The 24,920-nt window shown below is 39.9% G+C and overlaps 1 protein-coding gene across 15 annotated transcripts in view; it reads left to right on the plus strand.

The window, feature by feature from the left end:
- The first annotated feature begins 339 nt into the window (after positions 1-339).
- The window catches only part of TBC1D5 (TBC1 domain family member 5), a 606,671-nt gene continuing 582,090 nt past the window's right edge, over positions 340-24,920 (plus strand). For 10 of the 15 annotated variants that reach the window (XM_023207336.1, XM_023207339.1, XM_023207341.1 and 7 more), the window contains exon 1: positions 340-604. The gene's annotated coding sequence lies outside the window, so the exon portion shown is untranslated. The remainder of the gene's footprint in view (positions 605-24,920) is intronic. The other 5 variants (XM_023207329.2, XM_023207332.2, XM_023207333.2 and 2 more) reach the window with 2 other exon arrangements.

Raw genomic sequence — 24,920 nt, forward strand, 5'->3', positions numbered from 1 at the left:
CCAGGATCTCAGGAGAGTCCCTGGGACCTTCTGCTCCCTTTCTCAGTCCAACCCTGGGAAGGTAGTTGTTGGATGTGAACCTCTGACTAAGACCCAGGAGGTGGTTCCCAGCCTCCAGCCGCGCACCGGTTGGAAACAGGGAGAGAAGGGAGGGGTAAAAGCGCTCAGGCGCATGCGCTCAGCAGCCTGCCGGCTCAGCCAAGGAGAGCTCTTCCCGCGGCTCACTCTCCACCTACTCGCGTCTCGCGCCTCGCGGGCCCCAGAAACCCGGATCCGAGAGCGAGCGCGTTGCGCTCGCGCGCAGACTTCAGGTCCCGGGCGGGCGCCTGCGCACGAGCTTCCCAGGCGCGCGGGCTGCGGGGTTATTAGAGGTGGAGCGCGAGGAGGGCGCGCGGCAGGAGGCGGCCGCCGTTACGGCGCGAGCGTGGTCACGTGGCCGCTGGTCACCGCCGCCACCCCCTCCCGCCCCGTTCTCTTTCAGGTCGGGCCGGGCCCGGCCGCTTCCGCGAGCGCCTGGCAGACTGAGGGAGAGAGAGAGAGAAAGAGGAGGGGAGGAGGAGGAGGATTCAGGGAATAGGAGCTGGGGAGCCCTTCTGCGCCACAGGTAAAACAAAATAATGATGATGATGATCGTAAAAAAGCCCAAGCCCTCTGAACGCCTCCGCCTTCCTCCAGTGCAGCCCCACATGCACTCGCTCCCGCCCCGGCCTCCCACTCAGCCTCAGGACGCGTTTCGCCTCCCCTTGCGCCGCTGCTGCAGCCGCCGCCGCCTCACGGGAGGGCCTGAGGATGCCGCCGCCGCGGCGGACCGGTTGCCGCACCGCCCCCCGTTTGTGCGCCTGGGAGTCAGCGTAGGGGGTGGATGGCGGGAGGGGTGGACCCGTCAGCTCCCGGGCGGGCATGGCGAGCTGGGCGGGGTAGCTGCTTGTCGCCTACTTGCCTTCCCTGCCCCAGGAGGTCGGGGTCTAGACTGGAAGGCCAGCTGCAGTAAAGGCAGGGCCTGGCGGCTGGACTAGTGCTCAACTTCCTACTTAATAAATTTCCCTGTTCGTTTGGGCCCCGGGACGCACGCTTCCCTCCCTGGCCGGAAGCGAAGCGGGCACGGAATGCTCAAACCTTAAAAAATACAGTGTTTAGAAGAGAGAAGTCTTAACTTCACTTTTGAGGAAAGGAATCGTGACCTGGATTTAGTACGACTTAAGTTTATTCACACGTTAGAAAGTGAGGTCTTTCAGGATGAGGGGAAAAAAAAAGATCAAAAAAACAAACTTCGCAGGGAGGGCAAATCCCGGTCCCCACCCCGACTTTTCCTGGAAAAACAGACACAGACCTTCAATACAAGATTCGATTCTACAAGTGACCTAGAATTTGTTCGATACTAGTTACTCGTTTTAGTTACAGGAATTGTATAATCTGTGTTTAAAGTTAACATCCTGTAGATTTTTTTTTTTTTGTTTGAATAATAACTTTCTGGAAAGAGTTCATTTGTCAGCTCTGAATTGGACAAAATCCTAAGATTTTAACATGCAAGTTTCATACGTTTGGAGCAGATTGCACTGGAATTTCTAGACCCAGTAATTCTTTTGTAAACCTTTGTAAGTGTTGTGCTCTTGTACAAAATACTTAAAGCAGGAAGCAATAAATTACAGGTATTGTTGAAAAATAAACCTTTGCTATCGGTGGCAAAGAAATTCATTTATATATTGGTTTTTCTGTGGGGTTTTGAGATTCTATGTCTTGGTACTTTTCATACCATATCTCTGAATTCATTTGTAAACTTGAGAATTTTTAATTTGTACAGCTATCTGCAGTATCACAGAACACTCAAACCTTAATGTGGGTAGGAATCTCTTGGGGCTTTTATTAAAAAATGCATTTTCTGGTTCAGTAGGCCTATGGTACGTTTTGATATTGTGCATTTCTAATAACGTGCTGCTGGACAAGGGACTATCTTTGAGTAGCAAGGAAGTGGATAACTTGTGTGCAAATAAAGTGATGTATTTGTCAATAAACATGTTCTTTTTAATGATTCACCCCCGGGTGTAGAGGTGGCTTGGGAGAAGGGGCAAATGGCAGGATGAACTGAGAAAGCTTTCAGAGTGAGCAGGCTGAGTCGGGATCCCAGGGGAGGGGACAGAAAGAGTGCAAATACAGTGTCTGCATGCTGTGTGGTGACTGCATCACTTGGTGTGTGAATTTTCCAGTAGAAGCTTGGTGTGCTATTAGGTGAAAGACTTGCTCAGCTATGCGTCGTTGGGTTTTATCAATATGTAGGCGAGGAATCCTGGTCTCTGAGTGTACAGCTGAGATGAAAGTTTCTTTCATTGGTGAAGTATTGGGTGTGTGCTCTCAGATGCGTCCTCAGTTGAGTAGTGCATTCCTGAGCTTTGGAAGCAAATGTGCAAACAATCGAGAGTCTTACAGTGGGTGTTCTAACTGGATTCAGGTTTTTTCTAATGTGATTTTTTCTCATTCAAATTAAAAAGTCTGGAAATGTCACACAGAACTTCATGCACTTTATGGAAAATTGGTTGTACTTTTTTCCTTTTTATTTATACTCCAATGATGACTGAGCAGAAGTTGTACTTCTAAATAACTCTGTGGAAGTTTTTAGTACCAGAATTTTTATAATTTTCATTCCAGTCCTTTGATATTTATGATAGTACTTCTGAAGCACTTACTAAGTGCTGGATACTGTTCTAAGTGCTTTACATAACTTGACTCTTTTTTTTTTTTTTGAGATGGACTCTCGCTCTATCGCTCAGGATGGAGTGCAGTGGTGCAGTGGCGCAATCTCGGCTCACTGCCACCTCTCCCTCGTGGCTTCAAACAGTTCTCCTGCCTCAGCCTCCCAGGTAGCCAGGATTATAGCCGCCTGCCACCACTCCCGACTAATTTTATTTTGTGTGTGTGTGTTTTTTTTTTTTTTTTTTTTTTTTTAGTAGAGATGGAGGAGTTTCACCATGTTGGTCAGGCTGGTATCAACCTCCTGACCTCAAGTGATGTGTCTGCCTCGGCCTCCCAAGGTGCTGGGATTACAGGTGTGTGAGCCACTGTGCTCGGCCTACTTTTTTCTTTTTGAAAAGGAGTTTCGCTCTTGTCCAGGCTAGAGTGCAATGGCGCGATCTCAGCTCACTGCAACCTCCACCTCCCAGATTCAAGCGATTCTCCTGCCTCAGTGTCCTCAGGAGCTGGGATTACAGGCGCCCGCCGCCATGCCCGGCTAATTTTTGTATTTTTAGTAGAGACGGGGTTTCACCATATTGGCCAGGCTGGTCTTGAACTCCTGACCTCAAGTGATCTGCCTGCCTCAGCCTCCCAAAGTGCTGGGATTACAGACGTGATCCACCAGGATCACGCCAGGCCGCACTTGGCCTGCTTTCATTTTAAAAGTCAAATTTGTCATCCATCTCAGTGCTTGTAATCTTTTCTGAGTAAGATATTGAAATTTGCGGTTTCATTTTGCTTGCACTTGTTCACTGGACCAGTAGTCACTGTTACATGTAAAAGTACCTACTTCCTCTGAAAGTTTTTTATTCCTTTATTTCCTGCCTGGACTTGTCCTCCACCCTACATATATACATAGTAGATTTAGTGTCTGTTACCGGGGGTTTCTAACTTTTTATTTGGCCAGTGAGGACGATACAGAAAATGAAGCATTGGTCATTATCACATTTTAATACTGAAAAAGTAAGGACAACCCCGGAATAAAAGATGATCTTTTAAGTTGAATAATTTGTGTTTCATTTAAAAATGAATATATAATCCCTTCTCTTAACCCCCTTTTTGTCTCAAACCACTGGAAGTTTGTCCTGTTAGCAGCAGTCTGAGAAGTGGTGCTTGTCCACCTGATCCTGAGACATTTCTCTCAACTGGGTAGATCATTGGAATGGCAGTGTGTACAGTGTGTGTACCAGAACTTGAGAAATGTGAAGTCAGCGTGGTGGGATGGTCAGCAGTGGAAGAGCTGGGAGAGGGGAGGGAGATCATTTGACGGAGAGGACTTGGGGGCTGCTTCTAGTAGCATCAATTCTCTATTACTAGAATAATGGTGAGTTTGGGAAGGATGTCAGTGTAACAACAAATCTCAGTGTAAATGCTTTCTTGGAAACCTGTGAAGTGTTTAGGAAAATGTTTATTATTCTACAAATGTTATGTAAACATTTAAAAATAATTCCTGTGCAGTGATTTAGTAACATTAAACATATAAATTGAGGGATAAAAAGAGGGTCAGAGGTTATTATCAGAGGTTTAAGATTGTCCTAAATTCTCTCTTATTCTTTTGGAATGTTCGGATAGAGTTGAAACCCTTGCTGCATGCCCACTTGCTGGCTTTTTTATTTCTTACCCTGATGCTGTGTTGTGGGCTGCATGGCCTTACCAGCTCTGCCATGCTTACTGGGCCTCACAGCTGAATGGCCAAGTCATTACTTACGGTTAACCCAGGGAAGCATTTGTTGCATATCCAAATGATGGAAGCCTTCTAACTGGTATTTTCAGCTATTAATAATTTTAATATTTTTACAAATTCTATATGATTATGATATATGTTATAATGCTGGTCAGCTAGTTAGTCTCACAGTGCATCACTTTTTCTCGTCTTTAAAATGGGGAAAATAATAGTAACTTTGAGAATTAGAGAGAGAGAGAGAGAGAGAGAGTGTGTGTGTGTGTGTGTGTGTTTAAAGCCCTTAATGCTATCATGTAAGTGATAGTTACTGTGAATAATCTACAATATGGTAGATCGTATCTGTATAATCAAGACTGACTATATCTTTGGAGATTATACAGTTTATTTGGGATAAGACTGTATGGGCCAAGAAAGCAGAGTTTGTACATTTTGGATGGAAATACAAAATTGGTATAGTAATGCTGTTATCCCTTTGGAGAATTAAATGCAAATAAATATAGTTTGACAGCGCAGATCTTTCAAAACAAGGAAGTAGGGCTGTAGAAAGCAACATGTATTTGGTGGTGGTGTGAAAGGACTTGTTAAAATCTTTCAAGGGTAGTGTTCCGAAGCCTAGTACAGGATCACCTTTTTTTCCCGAATATCCATTAGTTTGGATGAAAAACATCTACAGATAATGTCATTCAGTCATTGTCCAGTGCTGCATGTGGTTTCTGTGGCTAACTCCATGAAAATATTTAGTAACTGCAGATTTACTGTTTTCTTAACTCAGTTGTCTGGAAAAGATGTTAACTGGAGGGTTTTTTTTTTTTTGGAACAAAATAGTCTTAAAAGTTTTGAAATAGGCATTACAGATAATTACATGTTATAGTTTTTTGTTAAGACAAGAGTGTTTACCTTTACTTTTTTGCTAGTCATGAAGGCTACATGAAGAAGAGTGATTGACTTTTTAAGATGGATTGAATGTAATTTTATGATACTTTATGGAAGACTAATTGTGTACATATGTCTAAAGAAAATTCTGCAGTGAATGCATGTATTAGATCCAGTAATCACAGTATGTTAGGTTAGCCTGCCATTAGAAAAAAGAGCCCCCTCTCCCCCACTATAGAAAGTAATGTCTATTGTGGAAATTTTATAAAAACAAATGATGAAAAATAATTACCTGCACTGTTGGGAATTTCTTTTCTTTCTTTCTTTCTTTGAGACGAAGTCTCACTCTGTCGCCCAGGCTGGAGTGCAATGGCCGGATCTCAGCTCACTGCAAGCTCTGCCTCCCGGGTTTACGCCATTCTCCTGCCTCAGCCTCCCGAGTAGCTGGGACTACAGGCGCCCGCCACCTCGCCCGGCTAGTTTTTTTTTTGTATTTTTTAGTGGAGATGGCGTTTCACCATGTTAGCCAGGATGGTCTCGATCTCCTGACCTCGTGATCCACCCCTCTCGGCCTCCCAAAGTGCTGGGCTTACAGGCTTGAGCCACCGCGCCTGACCAGGAATTTCTTAAGGTTCTCTTTAGGCCTCTCTTGCCTTGAGAGATACTGCAAAATGAAAGTCAGTTTTGTATCACAAGTATTACTTTAGAAAGCTGAGTAACACACATTGGTTAAGCAGGAGTGTTTTATCTTCTGATGCTACTAAACTTTTTGTCCCTAAGTAAGATAAAAAGGTTGAACCAAAAGTACTTAGATTCCCACTTCTAATTGGTGAGTCTTCAGAATAACTAGACCAGTGAGAAGTAAGCCCCCACTTCTGACATAAGCACCATGGGGAAGATACATCAGAGATAAACAGCCCCCACCTGATGGGAATTGGAATGAACACGTATCTTAGGAACTGGCTGCAGAGGTATGCATTCAGTTTGCTGGTAAGTGGGGATCAGAATCAACCCCTTTAGAGTTTCCCACAACTGGTGGGAAGTGTTTTTTTTTTTTTTTTTTTTTTTTGGAGACAAAGAGTCTCGCTTTGTCGTCCAGGCTGGAGTGCAGTGGCACGATCTCGGCTCACTGCAAGCTCTGCTTCCTGGGTTCACGCCATTCTCCTGCCTCTGCCTTCCAAGTAGCTGGGGCTACAGGCGCCCGCCACCGCGCCTGGCTAATTTTTTGGTATTTTTAGTAGAGATGGGGTTTCACCGTGTTAGCCAGGATGGTCTCGATCTCCTGACCTTGTGATCCGCCCGCCTTGGCCTCCCAAAGTGCTTTGTTTGTTTTTTTAAATTGAGACGGAGTCTCTGTCACCCAGGCTGGAGTGCAGTGGCGATCTCTACTCACTGCACCTTCTGCCTCCTGGGTTCCAGTGATTCTCCTGCCTCAGCCTCCAGAGTAGCTGGGACTACAGATGCGCGCCACCAAGCCTGGCTAATTTTTTTGTATTTTTAGTAGAGACAGGGTTTCACCATGTTGGCCAGGCTGGTCTCAAACTCCTGAATCAGGTGATCCTCCTGCCTCAGCTTCCTGGAGTGCTGGGATTACAGGCATGAGCCACCGCGCCAGGCCTCTGGGAAGTGTTTTGACTTTATATTGAGACTTTGGAGGTGTCCAGCAGCTACCTGGCAGAAGTTCTAGAGGAGTTCTTAGCATGACGTCTCTTGCCATCCTGGGATGGGATAGTGGTTTGATTGCCTTGGCTCCCTGGTGGAGCTTGGGGAACAAGGTTGGAGACGTGGAGTTGATAGGAGATGGAAAGGTGGTGCCACTATTTCCATCTTTGTCTACTGCATATTCATTAAACTAGGCTCCTTTTACTTCCATGAGGAACAAGAGTCTTATGGTAAGAGTGTTCATTTTTAGAAATAGATGGGGTAACTTAGGAAGATTTGGGTCAAGTTGCCTCCTCACCCACCTTCATTTCTCTAAGGTTGGGGTTAATTTAAATCTCTTTATCCTGTGGTATGTGTGTGTGCAAGTTTGTGTGTACCTATAGATCTACTTTTTAAATTGTAATTTTACTAAATTTTATTTTTTAGAGGAAAGGTCGCACCCTGTTACCCAGGCTGGAGTGCAGTGGTATGATTATGAGAGAGAGGACTAGCTGGATTTCCTAGACCTTGAAAGAATTCCTAAGCCTAGCTGGGGAAGATGACCACACCTGCCTTTAAACGTGGGGCTTGTAACTCAGCTCACACCCAACCAATTGGGTAGTAAAGAGGGCTCACTAAAATGCAAATTAGGCCACAGCAGGAGGTAAAGAAATAGTAAAATTATATATTGCCTGAGAACACAGGGGGAGGGACAATGATCGGGATATAAACCCAGGCATATAAACCCCTTTGGGTCCCCTACCTTGTATGGGAGCTGTTTTCACTTTATTAAATCTTGCCACTGCACAGTCTTCTGGTCTGTGTTTGTTACCACTTGAGCTGAGCTTTCGCTCGCCGTCCACCACTGCTGTTTGCCGCCATGGCAGACCCACCTCCAACTTCCAGGCCTCTGGATCCGACAGGGTGCCCAGCTGTGCTCCTGATCCAGCATGGCGCCCATTGCTGCTCCTGATCGAGCTAAAGACTCGCCATTGTTCCTGCATGGCCAAATGCCCAGGTTCGACCTAACTGAGCTGAACACTAGTTGCTGGGTTCCACAGTTCTCTTCTGTGACCCATGGCTTCTAATAGAGCTAAAACACTCACCGCATGGCCCAGGGTTCCATTCCTGGGAATTCATGAGGCCAGGGAACCCCAGGTCAGAGAACAAAAGGCTTGCTGTCATCTTGGGAGTGGCCGCCACCATCTTGGGAGTGGCCCACCACCATCTTGGGAACTCTGAGAACAAAGACCCACCCGTAACAATTACACCTCATTGCAGCCTCATATACCGTTTTAAATAAATTGAAATGAATTCAGCGATTTTGTTGTTTGCAGTTGTTTTTCACCTAATATTTTATGATATTACTCATGTCATTAGTTTTCCATTTAACTTTTAGTGGCCCCATACTATTTCATTGTGTGAGTGTACCATAAGTAGTCCTCCATTCTTAGACACCTAGATTTCTTTCATTCTTTATTACAAATAGTGCTACATTGAACATTATTATAGCTAATATCCGTCTGTGCCTATGCATTATTTATTTAGGAGAAATTGTGGGTGGAATTGCTGGGTCAAAAGATCTGCTCATCTTTATTTTTCATTTTTATTTCTTAAGACAAGGTCTTGCTCTGTTGCCCAGGCTGGAATGCAGTGGCACGATCACGGTTCACTGCATCCTTGAGCTCCTGGGCTCAAGTGATCCTCCCACCTCAGCCTCCTGAGTAGCTGGGACCACAGGCATATGCCACCATACCCAGCTAATTAAATTTTTTTTTTTTGTCATAGAGACCATGTCTCCCTGTGTTGCCCAGGCTGGTCTCAAACGTTGGGGCTCAAGCTATCCTCCCACATCGGCCTCCCAAAGTGTTTGGATTATATTTGTGAGCCACCATGCCTGGGATGCCCATCTTTAACAGTTTTGTTATACATGGCCAAATTGCCCACCAAAAAGATTATGCCAGTTTACCCTTTACAACAAAGCCATTAGAGAGACCTTTTACTTGCCATTATTGGGATTATCATTTTGTTAAACAGCTTTATTCAGGTTTGACTTTATACTTCCTTCTCTTCCCTTACAGGTTTTAACATTTTATGTAGCTAAGTCTTGTTCTTCCTTTAGGTACCTTGTGTAGATGGGCTTTTCCTACCTTATGTTTACATAGTGATTAATTTTATTTTTTCAACTATTTTCATTCTTTCATTTTCTATTTTTGGTTTTGCAGTTATTCCAGAACATGTTTAGTTGTATAGTATGAGGTAGAGGGTCCAAAACATTTTAAGCTTTTGATTAACCAATTTCCTCAATACTGTTTAATGAATGATATCTTTTTCTGTGGATGTCAGAAACTTTACTATTGGGTCTTCTATTGTCTCACAGTATTTTATCTTTTATTTTTATAAATGGGATTTGTCTCCCCCTCCCCCCTCCACATATATATGTAGGTATATAAAACATTTATAAAGGTTTATATATAGTATATTAAAAAATACATTGTATGAATGTACCATAAGTAGTCCTTCATCTTTAGATACTTAGATTTCTTTCAATCTTTATGACAAATAGTGTTACACTGGACATTATTATAGCTAATATCCTGTCGTGCCTATGCATTAATACTTGCGAGAAATTGTGAATACAATTGCTGGGTCAAAAGATCTGCCCATCTTTACTTTTCATTTTTTTGAGGCAGGGTCTTGCACTGTTGCCCATGCTGGAACCCATTTTCTTTCTTTAATGCTATTGTATTTTCTTAATCTCACTATTGCTGGTAAATAGAAGACTTTTTAACTTCTTTTGTATATTTATTGTGTAACCAGTCACTTTTTGAATCTCTTATTTATTATAATGACTTTTTAGTTAATTCTCTTAGGTTTTTCAGGTACATAATCATACTATCTGGAGCCAGCCATTTTTTTGTAAGGGTTTTTTCATGATTAATTTTGACTGACGGAAATGGTGCTAGAATGATTTTTCTTAATTTTATTGACTTGAAATATAATGTTTTGATATGGTACCTGTGTATTTTATCTACTCAGCTCTCAAAAGCATTTTAAAATATCTGGAAAATCACTCTACCAAATGATCTCTAAGGACACTTCTAGCTCAGAAGTTTTGTGATTCTACTTTTATGTCAAAAGATAAAAGATTCCTGGTAACATACATAGCTCTCTTCCTTTATAATTATTGTTGTCTGGCTTCACCCCCCCAAGTGATTACCCTGCACTTTTATTTCCTTAGAACTTGAAGATTTTTTTCTGTGTGGTTTAGCGTAAATTAAAAGAGAAAACTGACAGACTCATCCCTACTCAGACTGTGAGCTCAGACTATGCAAAATCATGTCTCGTGATTTTCTTCTGGTAAGATCCTTATGGTGAGTTGTCTCATCAAGCTATGTTCCTGCCATGGACTACTTAAAGTTCCCTAAGCCACATTTAGTAGTTGTCAGAACTGAGGTTAATAGAAGTCATTGGGAAGTGATACATAGACCCGGATGCAGTGAAGGTAGGACAGAACGGGAGAGGTAGGAATGGGGAAGCACCTAGTATGAACTCTTCTTTCTCTGGCCCCCTTTCTGCTTCGTGGTAATCTCTCTGGACTCCTTTGACTCTGCCCTCTTACTGAACTTTCTGGCTTCCTGTTTATTCTCCAGATATACCTTGTCTCCTTTCTTTCAGAAAATTGCTCCTTACCTCCTTTCTACTTTGATCAGGAGTACTACATGCTTTCCACCAGTATGGGAAGTGGCCCTGATCAGTTCCCCTAATGTCCCCATCTTGTCACAAAACTACTACAAAATTTCTTGACCAGTGGCAATCATGTATTCCACCTTGCAAAGCGTGTGGCAAAGTATTGGTTAAAGTTGGGTTTCCTTATAACATGAAACTACTGATATGGAAACATTAATGAATGTTAATGAAGGGAGAGACAGATACTTCATAAAGACAAATGGTCAGATAATTATATATATTTTTTAAAATTTTATTTATTTATTTATTTACTTATTTATTTTTTTGAGACAGAGTCTCACTCTGTCACCCAGATTGGAGTGCAGTGGTGCGATCTTACTGCAGCCTCCCATTCTCCTGTCTCAGCCTCCTGAGTAACTGGGATTACAGGTGAATGCCACCAAGCCTGGCAAATTTTTGTATCTTTAGTAGAGATGGGGTTTTGCCATCTCTTCTGGTCGCCATCTCTATTGGTCAGGCTGTTCTTGAACTCCTGATCTCAGGTGATCCACTTACCTTGGCCTCCCAAAGTGCTGAGATTACAGGCCTGAGCCACCGTGCCTGGCCCGAAGAGTCTGTTGTCTTAGACCTCCTACCTGATTTCCTCCCTGAACTTTCAGATCTGTGTATCTGATTGCCCACTGGATAACTCCACTTCTTAATGGCCCACAGGGAACTCAGTTTAGTATGTCTGCAACAGAATTTACCTTCTTCTTTTACAAAAAATCTTTACAAGTGTGTGTGTGTGTTTTTAAATTAAATTAAATTTTGTTTTTTATCTCAGCACTGCCATCTCACTAGTTATTCAAGCCAGAAACCTGGCAGACACATTTTACTCCATTCTCCACATCCTCATGTACAGGCATCAAACTCAAGCCTGTGGATTTGAACCCATTGTGTCGTCATCCCTCCTATGTCTTCTCTAGTTCAGGTCCCCATCATCTCTCGCCTTTGTTTCCCTAAGGTCTTCTGACTGGTGTCCCTGCAGCCAGGTTGGTAATCTTTTTAAGCTCTCATGATTCTCTTATTCTGTGGCTTAAAACCCGATATTCTCCATTGCCTCTTTCCAGTTTCATGACTCCCCCCCCCCCCCCCCTTTTTTTTTAATGAGACAGAGTCTCGCTTTGTCGCCAGGTTGGAGTGCAGTGGTGCAATCTCAGCTCACTACAACCTCTGCCTCCCAGGTTCAAGCAATTCTCCTGCCTCAGCCTCCTGAGTAGAGTAGCTGGGACTACAGGCGTGCGCCACCATGCCCAGAAAATTTTTGTATTTTTAGTACAGATGGGATTTCACCATGTTGGCGAGGATGGTCTCAATCTCTTGACCTCGTGATCCACCTGCCTCGGCCTCCCAAAGTGCTGGTATTACAGGCGTGAGTCACTGCACCCAGCCTCATGACCCCCTCTTTTGCCTCCCTTATGTTGTGTGATTTTGTTTAAAAGTAAAAAGTACTGAAATTCTTTGATTTTGGAACTGTTCATGTTTTTGCTTGCCTTGGGCATGGAGTAGTTTTTCTGTCCCTTTATCTTACTTACTTTGTGAGGTCTTAGCTTAAATGCCACTATTCCAGGAAGCTTCTTTCTACTACCAAGTCTGTGTTGTGCTCTGCCTGTTTGGCCAAATACTCTATACTATAATATTTATGTATTACTCATAATACATAAATATTATGAATTATGAATTATAATATTTATTATGAATTATAATTACTTTTTTACTCATTAGTCTGTGTCTTGCTTTTGACTGCTCTGTGAGTACCAGGGCCATGTATAACATCTTTACTTTCATACTTTCGGTGGTGTGCTTGTTAAAAATAGATGTCCCATACCAGGTACTGTTCTGTATTAAAAATACAGCAGTAAATAAGAGGCTGTTCTGGTTGTTAACTGCTCTGTGACAAATGGCTTCAAAACTTTGCAGCTTAAAGCAACGGTAATATTTATTTACTCATGATTTTTTGATTTTTATAGGACTCTTTGGGGATAGTTTATCTTTGTTTCATATGGTGTCAGCTCAATGGGGGTTAGATTTTCTACTTCCAAATGGCTCACTTACGTAGCTGGCAGTTTATGCTGGCTGCTCTCCAGGAGCTCAGCTAGGGCTATTTACCAGAGGTACTAAATGAGGCCTTTTCCTGTGGCCTGGCCATGACTGGTAGGTTCTAAGAAGGAGTGCCCTGAGAACAAGCATTTCAAGAGACTAGGATGGGAGCTGATAGAGCATTACTTCTGCTGTATTCTGTTGGCTAAGAAGACAAAGAGTCAGCCCAGATTGAAGAGGAAGAAAATTAAACTCCATCTGTTGATAGAGAAAATGACAAAGAATTTTCAGTTATACTTAATTTGCTACACAAACTTAAAATACAAAAAATGAAACTACAAAAATTGTGGAATGAATTAATTCCTGTCTATACTTTCATCTTCCCAAGAATCAAAGTACAACATGAAGTATAATTTTTTTTTTTTTTTGAGATGGAGTTTCACTCTTGTTGTCTAGGCTGGAGTGCAATGGCGCATTCTTGGCTCACTGCAACCTCTCTGCCTCTTGGGTTCAAGCGATTCTCCTGCCTCAGCCTCCTGAGTAGCTGGGATTACAGGTGCCTGCCACCACGCCCGAGTAATTTTTTTGTATTTTTAGTAGAGATGGGGTTTCACCATGTTGTCCAGGCTGTTCTCGAACTCCTGACCTCAGGTGATTTGCCTGCCTTGGCCTCCCAAAGTGCTGGGATTACAGGCGTGAGCCACCATGCCTGACCAACATTAAGTACAATTTTAAAAAGTGACCCTTGTTCTCACTTTTCTTGAACAATTTTACTTAATGTTCTTTATTTCTGTAATTATTCAGATTATTTCCTAAGTTTGTTTGTTTGTTTTTGAGACTGTCTTGCTCTGTCTTCCTGGTTGGAGTGCAGTGGTGTGATCTTGGCTCACTGCAACCTCTGCCTCACGGATTCAAGTGATTCTCCTGCGTCAGCCTCCCAAAGAGCTGGGACTACAGGCACGTGCCATAATGCCTGGCTGATTTTTTGTATCTTTAGTAGAGATGGGGTTTCACCGTGTTAGCCAGGATGGTCTCGATGTCCTGACCTCGTGATCTGTCCGCCTTGGCCTTCCAAAGTGCTGGGATTATAGGCGTGAGTCACTGCACCTGACCCAGTTTCCTAATTTTTACATTTTAATTGAGCATGTAACTTAATCAGTGTTGTGTTCTGTTTTTTTTTTTTTTTTTTTTCAAGTTTCATCTTTCACAAATCCTCATACACTGATTACCCTAAGCGTATTTCTGGAGTTGAGATTAGTGTATCAGAGGGTATGTGTAATAGAAATTTTGGTACTTAACTGCAAAACTGCCTTATAGAAAGATAATTTATACCTCAGCTTTTAGTGCAGGAGAGAACTAATTTGTTTAGGACATTGCCACCAGAGGGTATTGTAAGTCATTGTTTTTGGTTAGTCTGTTGGCAAAAATTGATGGATTGCTTTTATTTTTCTTTCTTTATTGCCTGTTTGAGCTCTGTATTTTGGGGAGTGTTCACTTTTTTTCTTATTGATTTTCAGGTGCTCTTTGAGTATTGTATCTTTAACTCTTTGCCTATTGTATATTGGAAGTATTCCCAACATTGTTTTTAAATTTGCTATATATTTTAAACATTCTTATTAAGAACTGTTACATTTTTATGTAGTCTCATATATTACTCCTCTTCTTTATGGTTTTTGGTTTTGGGATAATGTTGAAAAGACTTTCCCTATTCCAAAATTATAAAACTGTTAACACTTGATTGATACTACATTTTTATGGTTTCATATTTTTATGTATAAGTCTTTGACCTGTTTGAAAATATTTTTTCTGTGTACAGAGAAAGGAACCAAATTTATTTTTTTTTCAAATGGCTTGACAGCTTTTGCAGCATCATTTATTAAGTTACCTTTTTCCCACAGATTTAAAGCACCACCTTTATTAAATTCAGAATGCCCATATGTTCTTGGATCTGTCTCTGCAATCTTGAATTTATTCCATCGAGCCGTTTGTCTCTATATGTATCAGTAACAAGTTCCTGTAGCTCTTAGTACATTATAATATCTAAATAGGACTAGACTTCCCTCATTATTCTCTTTCTGAATTTTTTTTGGTTGCTCTCACATGTTTACTTTCATGATTTTTGATAGATTTTCAGTTGATTCTCTTTTGTTTTCTAGGTAGAAAATACCTACAAATATTGGTGAATGTTCCCTGTTCCTTTCTAATATTTATGGCTTTTTATTTTGTTGGCTTCTCTAATTCCTTTGGCTACCACTTTCAGAATAATTTTAATTAATAGTGATGGCAACCAGGTTCCTTGTTTGATGCCTGATGTTAATAGTAATGTTTCAAATAATGCTCCATTAAGCATTGTGCAGACTTTGGTTAGGGTGTGTGGGTATGCGTTTGTGTGCTCTTTAAAATCACATATAACATAATTTTCTGTAAGGTATGGATGTTGACTGTTATCAAATACCTTTTTTGGTTTCTCTTGACATAGTTATATTTTCCAACCTTTGTCCTTCCAATATGGTGAATTACATTAACTGATTTTTCTAGTATCAAAATATTCTTATGTTCTTGTAGTGAACATTTGTCATATATTACTTTCTAATATAGTGTGGATTTCTACTTGTTAATACTCCTTTGGATGTTTGTAGCCATAGTCATTCATAAGTGAAATAGGCATGCAGTTCTATTTATGTGTTCTCTTTGTGAGGTTTAACATCACTATTATACTGGTTTCATCAAAATAATATCCTTTCTCTGTGCTCTGGAACAGTTTAAATAGCATGTGATTGAAATAACTCACCTATTTGTGTAGGCCTGGTGCTTTTTGTGGAGTAGTCCTTTGTTTATTCTCTTAGCTTCCTTGGTTATTTATGTGTTAGATTTCTCTCATTCCTTGGATCAATTTTGGTAATTCATATTTTTTCTCAAAAAAATCATTTATTTCATGTAGATTTGTGGACGATTACAGTTTAATAAATGTTCAGGTTATTTCTCCCTTTTTGGTGATTTCAGCTTTTGTTACTGTTGTTTAGGACTCTGTTTCTTGGCAGAAACAAGGTTGAACTCAGTTCTCCTTTATTTGTCATCCTTTCACCACTCTGGCTAAGCTTCCAGTTGTTTCAAATACTTAATTTTTGTACTTTTTTTTTTTTTTTGAGACGGTGTCTCACTCTGTCACCCAGGCTAGAGTGCAGTGGCGTGATCTTGGTTCATTGCAACCTCCGCCTCCCAGGTTCAAGCGATTCTCCTGTCTCAGCCTCCTAAGTAGCTGGTATTATAGGCATGTGCCACCGTGCCCGGCTAATTTTTGTATTTTTAGTAGAGATGGGGTTTCACCATCTTGGCCAGGCTGGTCTCGAACACCTGACCTTGTGATCCACCTGCCTTGGCCTCCCAAAGTGCTGGGATTACAGCTGTGAGCCCCTGCGCCCAGCCAATTTTTGTACATTTTAAGTATTGCTAGTGGGGGAGGGGGAATCGGTAGATCACTATATTCCACAGCCTTTATACATATTTCTATTTGAAGACTTAATTTCAGAATCTTACTATCTAATAGTAGCTGTGTAATATGATTGATCTGTTAGATTTGGTAACATTCTATTCTGGACAGTATTGGTGGAATCAAGTTGAGTAAATAGGTTATTCTTTGCTGTGTCAGTGTTACGTAGTTCCACAAAATGAAACTTTTAGTGATTAAAATGTAAAAATATGAAACCCTTTGAAATAGAAAACAAGGTAATATGGTCAACTTGTTTACATGGACAAAGTAATTTTCTGAAAACAACTAGAAGAGAAGAATAAAATATATTTAAAAGGTTTATTCTTTCAGAGCTAACGTGCATAGCAGCAAAAGAAATCATGAACAGAGTAAACAGACAACCTACAGAATGGGGGGAAATATTTGTAAACTATCCATCCAACAAAGGTATAATATCCAGAATCTATAAGGAACTTAAGCAGTTGAACAAGCAAAAATCAAACAACCTCATTAAAAATTGAGCAAAGAACATGAACAGACACTTTTCAAAAGAAGACATGCATGTGCAGCCATAAGCATATGAATAAATGCTCAATATCATTAATCATTAGGGAAATGCAAATCACACCCATAACGGGATACCATCTCACACCAGTCAACAATGACTATTACTAAAAAGTCAGAAAATAACAAGCTGGTGAGGTTTTAGAGAATAAGGAATGCTTAAAAACTGGTGGTGGCCGGGCGCGGTGGCTCAAGCCTGTAATCCCAGCACTTTGGGAGGCCGAGAGGGGCGGATCACGAGGTCAGGAGATCGAGACCATCCTGGCCAACACGGTGAAACTCCGCCTCTACTAAAAAAATACAAAAAACCAGCCGGGCGAGGTGGCGGGCGCCTGTAGTCCCAGCTACTCGGGAGGCTGAGGCAGGAGAATGGCCTAAACCCGGGAGGCGGAGTTTGCAGTGAGCTGATATCCGGCCACTGCACTCCAGCCTGGGTGACAGAGCGAGACTCCCTCTCAAAAAAAAAAAAAAAAAAAGTGGTGGGAATGTAAATTAGTTTAGCCATTGTGGAAAAGTAGTGTGGTGATTTCTCCACTTAAAATAGAGGTATCATTTGACCCAGCAACCCCATTATTGGATATATGCCCAAAGAAATATAAATTTTTCTATCATAAAGACACATGCATATGTATGTTCATTGCAGCACTATTCACGACCGCAAAGACATGGAATCAAATGCCCATCAGCGATAGACTGGATTAAGAAAATGTACATACACACCGAGGAATACCATGCAGCCATAAAAAAGAATGAGATTATGTCTATTGTAACAACATGGGTGAAGCTGGAAGCCATTGTCCCAAGTGAACTAATGCAGGAACAGAAAACCAGATACTACATGTTCTCACTTGTAAGTGGGAGTTACACATTGTGTATACATGGACACAAAGAAGGGAACAACAGACGTTAGGGCCGACTTGAGGGTTGAGGATGGGAGGAGGAGGGAGATGATTATAAAAGTACCTATTGGGTACTGTGTTTATTACCTAGGTAATGAAATAATCTGCACACCAAACCCCTGTGACACGCAGTTTACGTATATGACAGACGTGCCCATGTACCCCTGAACCTAAAATTAAAAAACAAATTACCAGGACTGAATCTATATGAAAGCAGGAATTCAGGGCGAGAAGCAGAATATTAAAGACTACTTTTCTTCTGAGGACATTTGCCACATTCTGAGGAGATTTTATTTTGCTTTTGAAGGCCTCACAAGGCACAGGATATAGAAATTGAAGCCCAGGTTGGCCCAAGGTGGGGAGTCTAATAAGAAATTCCTTCCCTATAAAACTGAGGCTCCAAAGAGCCATGCCTATAGAGTATGGGTGAACCAAAATTTAAACCCCTCCTGTGCTCTTGCCCACAGGAGGCTGCAAGAAAAGTTGCCTTGGACCTAGAAAAAAAATACTTCTTCATTCCTAAGTCGTTATAACAACTGGCCTTCTCTCTCTTGGATTTGCAGTTCAAATTTTACTTTGCCTGGTACCAAAAAACCCCTCAAGCTGTGACTTAAAGGGGTTTTAGATGCCTCACAGAAAGAAATGAAAATCCTCTCAGAATACATTTTAATTTTAGGCTTCAGGGAATTTTCCATAGAATTAGTTCACAGTAAATTATAACCAAGCATACAAGGAAACATGATACGATGAGTAAGAGGCAGCAAAAACAACGGACAGAAATAGACCCTTAAAAAGTTTGGATACTGGAAATATCAGACACAGATTATAAAACAGCTGTATTTATTGGTGGAAAAATATCTGCTGGGAACAGGAAACTTAACACATTTGAAAAAGACCTGAACAGTGAAACCTCTACAAGTGAAAAATGCAGTAATAACTATAATGAAAAAGCTGGGTGTAGTTAACAGCAGATTGGATACAACTAAAGAAAGAAATACTCAATGACCTGGATATATGAGTGAAGAAATTATCCAGAATGTATCACAGAGAAGGAAATGGGCAAAAAGAAAGAGGGTAAGATATATGTAAACACACACATACACATATTACATAAAATGAGAAAGTGTGACACTTCTTTCATTAGTTTTCCAAGAGCAGAAGGGAAAAATAATGGGAAAGGAGTAGACAAGATTTGATGAGGTAGTAGTTGAAAATGTTTCAGAGCTGATAAAAAGCACCACGACAAATTTGAGAAGCTGAGAGAGCTGCAAGCAGAATAGCTTAAAGAAAATATGCATCTAGAGACATCATAGTAAAATGAAGAACATCAATAACAAAGAAAATATCTTAAAAGTTGCCAGAGAATAAAAGATTACCTTCAAAAGAGCTGAGGCAGTTACAATGATAGCTGACTATACAGGGGCGAAAATGGAAGCCAGGAAATGGTGGAGTGGTATCTCAACGTGCTGGACAAAAATTTGCCAATCTGGACTGGGTGTGGGGGCTCACACCTGTTAACCCCAGCACTTTGGGAGACTGAGGTGGGAGAATTGCTTGGGCCCAGGAGTTTGAGACCAACCTGGACAACATAGTCAGACCCTATCTCTGCAAATACTTTAAAAAAAACTAGACGAGCGTGGTGGCATGTGCTGGTGGTTGGTCCCCGCTCAGACCATAGGCACAGCCAGTTGGGAAACTGAGGCTGGAGGATTGCTTGAGCCCAGTGAGGCTGCAGTGAGTTGTGATTGTGCTGCTGCAGTCCAGCCTGGATAACAGAGTGAGAGAGAATTCGTCTCAAAAAAAAAAAAAAAAAAAAAAGCCAATCTGGATTTCTATACCTGATGAAAATATATTTCAGCAATAAGGGTAAAATAGTGAAATAGACATTTTCAGATAGAATTGGAAAATATTCTCTGATTTTAAAGAGAACATGTATAGATAGAAATATTTTCTGATTGGTTCTAGTATTATAATGAAGTATTCTAATGTAGTTGATCCTTGAACAATATAGGAGTTAAGGGTGCCCACTCCCTGTGCAGTTGAAAATCCACTTATAACTTTTGACTCCCTCAAACTTAACTACTAATAGCTTACCGTTTACTGCGAGCCCTACTGATAATATAAACAGTTGGTTAACACATAGACTCATATCTACATGTATTTTATGCATTAATTTTGATATTTGTAGGCTGTGTGGTTCATCTGAATTTTTTCAAATTGTTGTGAATCTCCAAAATTTTTTTTAAATGTATGTTTTGAAAAAATCCACGAGTGTACTGGCACAGTTCAAACTCATGTTGTTCAAGGGCAAGCTGTATAAGCAATTCTGAGCTTCACATAATTATTTTATTCTTAGAAAATTATTGTTTATACTTAGTACACACAGATACTGTTTGGCAGTACTTTTACCAATATATTACTCCAACTTTTAGATCTTTACTCTGTTCAGAATCATCAATATTTTTGTAGGAAATCTTTTGTGGTGTGATTAATGGATGTTTTGAAGTCTTGCTGTATTAATAATGTATTTTTTTATTTTTACTTTTTTGGTTATTTTTAAATTTTTTAATTTTCATGGGTATGTAGTAGGTGTATATATTTATGGGGTACGTGAGATGTTTTGGTTCAAGCATGCAGTGTGAAGTAATCACACATAGAGAATGGATATCCATCTCCTGAAGCATGTATTCTTTGTGTTACAAATAATCAAATGACACTTTTAGTTACTTTAGAATGTACCATTTTTATTATTGTCTAGTCACCCTAGGCAATAATATGGTTAATAATAGTTGTGCTATCAAATAGTAGGTCTTACTCTTTCTTTAGAACTATTTTTTGTACTCAATGACCAATTTCACCCCAATAATGTAATTCTTAATATTCATATTTGAAATGGTAAAATGCAAACCACATTTGGAGAAAACTGTGTTCTGCTATTTGCAAAAATTAGTCCTGGAAATTACTTTACTCTCACTGCCCCAGTCCCAAATACATTTCTGGGGAAAAAAATAGTGGGAGTTGTGTTTTTCATCCATGAACAAGGTTTGTATAAGGGACAGCCTAGGATAGTGGGAAGAGCAAACAGACCTTAAAGTTAAATGGATCTGGATTGGAATCTGGCTCCACCACTTAGTAATGCAGTCCTGATCAAGTGACAACCCTTCTGAGACTTAGTTTTCTCATTTGTAAAATAGGAATAACGACTACCTTGCAGGTGTATTGTGGGCGTATTGCAGTTATGTTTGTAAAAAGCACTGAGGACAGTGTATGACTCCTAGTGGGTTCCCAATATGTGGCAACTTAAAAATTGTTACTAGAGGTTGAGCTTCTGAAAAATTGAAATCTGAAATGATCCAAAATCCAAAACTTTTTGAGTACAGATATGACACCAGAGGTGGGAAATATCAAACCTGACCTGTGATGAATCACAGTGAGAACTTTGTTTTGTGCACAAAATATTGTGTAAAATTACCTTAAGGCTGTGTATCTAAGGTGTAAATAAACATAAATGAATTTTATCTTTATACTTGGGTCCCATCTCCAGGGTATCTCATTATGTATATGCAAATATTCGAAAATTTGAAAAAAAAACATCTAAAACACTTCCGGTCCCAAGCATTTTGTATAAGGCATACTTGTACTGAGTAAAATAGAAGTGTTAATTAAATCTGGCAAGGAAGTTGAAATAGTACAAGTAATATAAAATAATTGATGATACTTTTAATATTGAAGAGTTAAGGACATTGATAGTAATGATACATTTTTTTTTGAAGACAAGAAAATGTCGGAATAAGGCTTTACCTGTTGATTTGATGGTTAGTTTTCCATAACGTTGGTTGTGTGTATTGCTCCCAGGTCAGGCAACTTTACATTATTATTACTATTAGTTAATTGATTAATTTTTTTGAGACAGAATCTTGCTCTGTTGCCCAGGCTGGAGTGCAATGGCGTGATCTCGGCTTACTGCAACCGCTGCCTCCTGGTTTCAAGCAATTCTTGTACCTCAGCCTCCCCAGTAGCTGGGATTACAGGCATGTGCCACTACCGCCCAGCTAATTTTTGTATTTTTAGTAGAGATGGAGTCTTGCCATGTTGCTCAGGCTGGTCTCGAATTCCCGAGCTCAGGGAATCTGCCCACTTCGGCCTCCCAAAGTGCTAGGATTACAGACATGAGCCACCGCGCCCAGCCACATTGTTATTATTATTATCCCAGGCTAGAGCGTAGTGGCACAATCTCGGCTCACTGCAGCTTTCACCAGCCGGGCTCACAGCTTCACATTCTTCATGACACTTATGAGAGAGGCGGTGGTATGAAGGCAAGATGAAATCAGTGACTTTATGTAACAAGTTAAAAAGATTGCCGATTGCCAGCCACACACACACACACACATGTGCACACACACACACGCGCTCTCACACACTCTTTTCTGTCTCTTGATGTTGAAGTTCATGTTGACAGTTAACTTATGGTAAACCTGAATTTTTTTTTTATTAATTCAGTTAATAAAAAGGTTATAAACTATGTACTAGACACATTACACTTTTGTTTTCCAAAGGTAAATGTATTGACCTGCAATAATTTAGGATAACAGCCATCAGAGAACTCTAATTACTGTTTAAATTAAGAATACTTATTTCTATAAAATATTTGATAGACCTAGATTTTTCTTTTTATAGTTTATAGTTGAGACATGAATATAATTTTTTTTTGGTTTGTTTTTGAAACAGTCTCGGCTGGGTGCGGTTTCTCATGCCTGTAGTCCCAGCACTTTGGGAAGCTGAGGCAGGTGGATCACTTGAGGTCAGGAGTTCAAGACCAGCCTGGTCAACATAGCAAAACCCGTCTCTACTAAAAAATACAAAAATTACTCAGGCGTTGTAGTGCACGCCTGTAATCCCAGCTATTTGGGAGACTGAGGCAGGAGAATCGCTTGAACCCGAGAGGTGGAGGTTACAATGAACCAAGATTGTGCCACTGCACTCTAGCCTGGGTGACAGAGCGAGACTTCATCTCAAAAAAAGCAAAAAAAAACAAAACAAACAAAACAAAAAAAACCCAAAAAGAAATAAAAGAAAGTCTCACTCTGTTGCCTAGGCTAGAGGGTAGTGGCGCTATCACTGCTAAATACAGCCTTGATTTCCAGGCTCAGGAGATCCTCCCCACTCAACTGATCCTCTCAAATAGCTGGGACCACAGGTATGTGCCATCATGCCCAGTTACCTAAAAAAAATTTTTTTAGAGACAGGATCTCCCTATGTTGCCCAAGCTGGTCTCAAACTCCTGGGCTCAAGCAGTCCTCCTGTCTTGCCTTCCCAAAGTGCTGGAATTATAGGTGTGATCCACCACGCCCAACCTACAGTGTTTTATGATGTAGAATTACTTGTACACCTTGCAAATTATTTTCGAGTTTTTTTATTCTTTACTCAACATTTAGCCATTTTTTTCTCTCATTGAATAATGATGACTAAGTAGAATGTATTCGCTGATTGCATTTTTAAACCATATTTTTTATTATAATGAAATTTAAGAATATCATTGAGACAATGCTGAGGTTTTTATCTTTGAAACTTGATATAATTTAAAAAATGTTGGCTACACAAATGTGTTACATTTGTAGCTTTTCAATTTTTTTTCAGGTTACAGAGACATTGAAAACAAAGCAGCCATTTCTTGATTTATCTTTTAAGAAGTTGTAGCATCTTCAATCAAATACTTGAAAGTGGTTTGGGTAAAAAGAGTGACACGGCTTTATCTAAATACACACATACACAAATATTTCCTGTTAAACATCTTAAGTGTTTCAATTTTCTTGATTTACTTTAGACACTCATGATGCACAACTTGAGCAGAGCAAATTTTTGTGTAGTTGGATCATGTGATATTAGTATTCATGCAGTGCTGGTTTTGATCTTGGAGGTAATCCCTTATAATCACAAACTTTAAAGAATGTTAGGATTATACTTTCTAAGTTGATATATTTTGCATTAGTAAAAATACATAGGATTAGAAAAGACACTGTATAAAACACATGTAGATTATTTTCTTGTTTACATGTGGCTTTATATTTCATATTTTGAGCTTTGGTTGTTTATATAACACAGACTGGTAATTTCTTATTAACTAGTGAATGTACTATGTGAAAAATTATAGGTTAAGTTTGAGTGAGCCTCTGTTTTATGTCCTCTAATTTTATCTTTTGAAAATGATATTTTTTGATTTTATTATGTCAAACTTAAACTTTTGTGTATCAAAGGCAGTCCTCATAGGAATAGCAGTTACTACTATTGTTTGTTAAGTAGAGTTTATTCATGTATCTCTTCAGTGCTGTAGTCTGACCTTTCTGCAGAACCAACGGGATTTTTGTGTATAGTGTAATCATGTCTTCACATTCTGTATACTATTAAGAAAACTGAGGTTAAACAAAAGAAATCTAGGTTTTTAAGTTTATCTAATAGTGTATTTAAAAAAAATACCGGACATAGTCATGATTGCTTATGGGAAATAAATAATATGCTAACAGGTTTTACTGGGTGACTTTTGTGGTGCTCTGCTGAGAAACCTTTCATTTTTGAGATACTAAATAACATTCTAGGTTTGTAGTGGAAAAATACGTAATACTGCAGTCTCTCCTTAATGGTTTGTCAGTGTGTATGGTGACCAGTGTTATTAGTTCATGGTAAGCTTTCATTTGAAACATTGTAGTCTTTTTTGTCTTAAATAGCCATTATCCTTTATAAAAAAGTTTATATAAGAAACTATAAATTACTGCAGTATTGAGAGGATCAATGAAAACTTTAGTGGAAGCAAATCTTTTTTTGTAATTTAGTTGATTTTATTTTTAAAATTTCAATATTCGATGATACCAAGGAATTATTGATATTGTTGAGATAATGACATTGGGATTATGTAAGAAGAACTTGTACTTTTTGTATGTTTTCGGTGTGTAGTAGTGAAATAGGTATGGGACAGTTGAAGATAGCAAAATTTGATAATTTTTGAGTCTGGGTCATCTGTCTATAGGGTTTTATTATTCTGTTTTTACTTATTTTGTATATGTTTATTAAATGGTATTATAAAAATCAATTAAAGATTACCATGGGCTGGAGGAGGAGCATTGGGGAATGATTGTTTAATTGGGGCAGAGTTTCTGTTTGGAATGATGAAAGTTCTGAAAATAGACAGATGATACAGCATTGTGAATGTACTTCAATTAAAAATGGTTACAATGGTAAATTATTTTATTTTATTTTATTTTATTTTTTTGAGACAGGTGTCTCCCTCTGCCGTCCAGGC

Source organism: Piliocolobus tephrosceles, chromosome 2 (assembly GCF_002776525.5).
Source record: "Piliocolobus tephrosceles isolate RC106 chromosome 2, ASM277652v3, whole genome shotgun sequence".
In the NCBI taxonomy this organism is placed as follows: Eukaryota; Metazoa; Chordata; class Mammalia; order Primates; family Cercopithecidae; genus Piliocolobus; species Piliocolobus tephrosceles.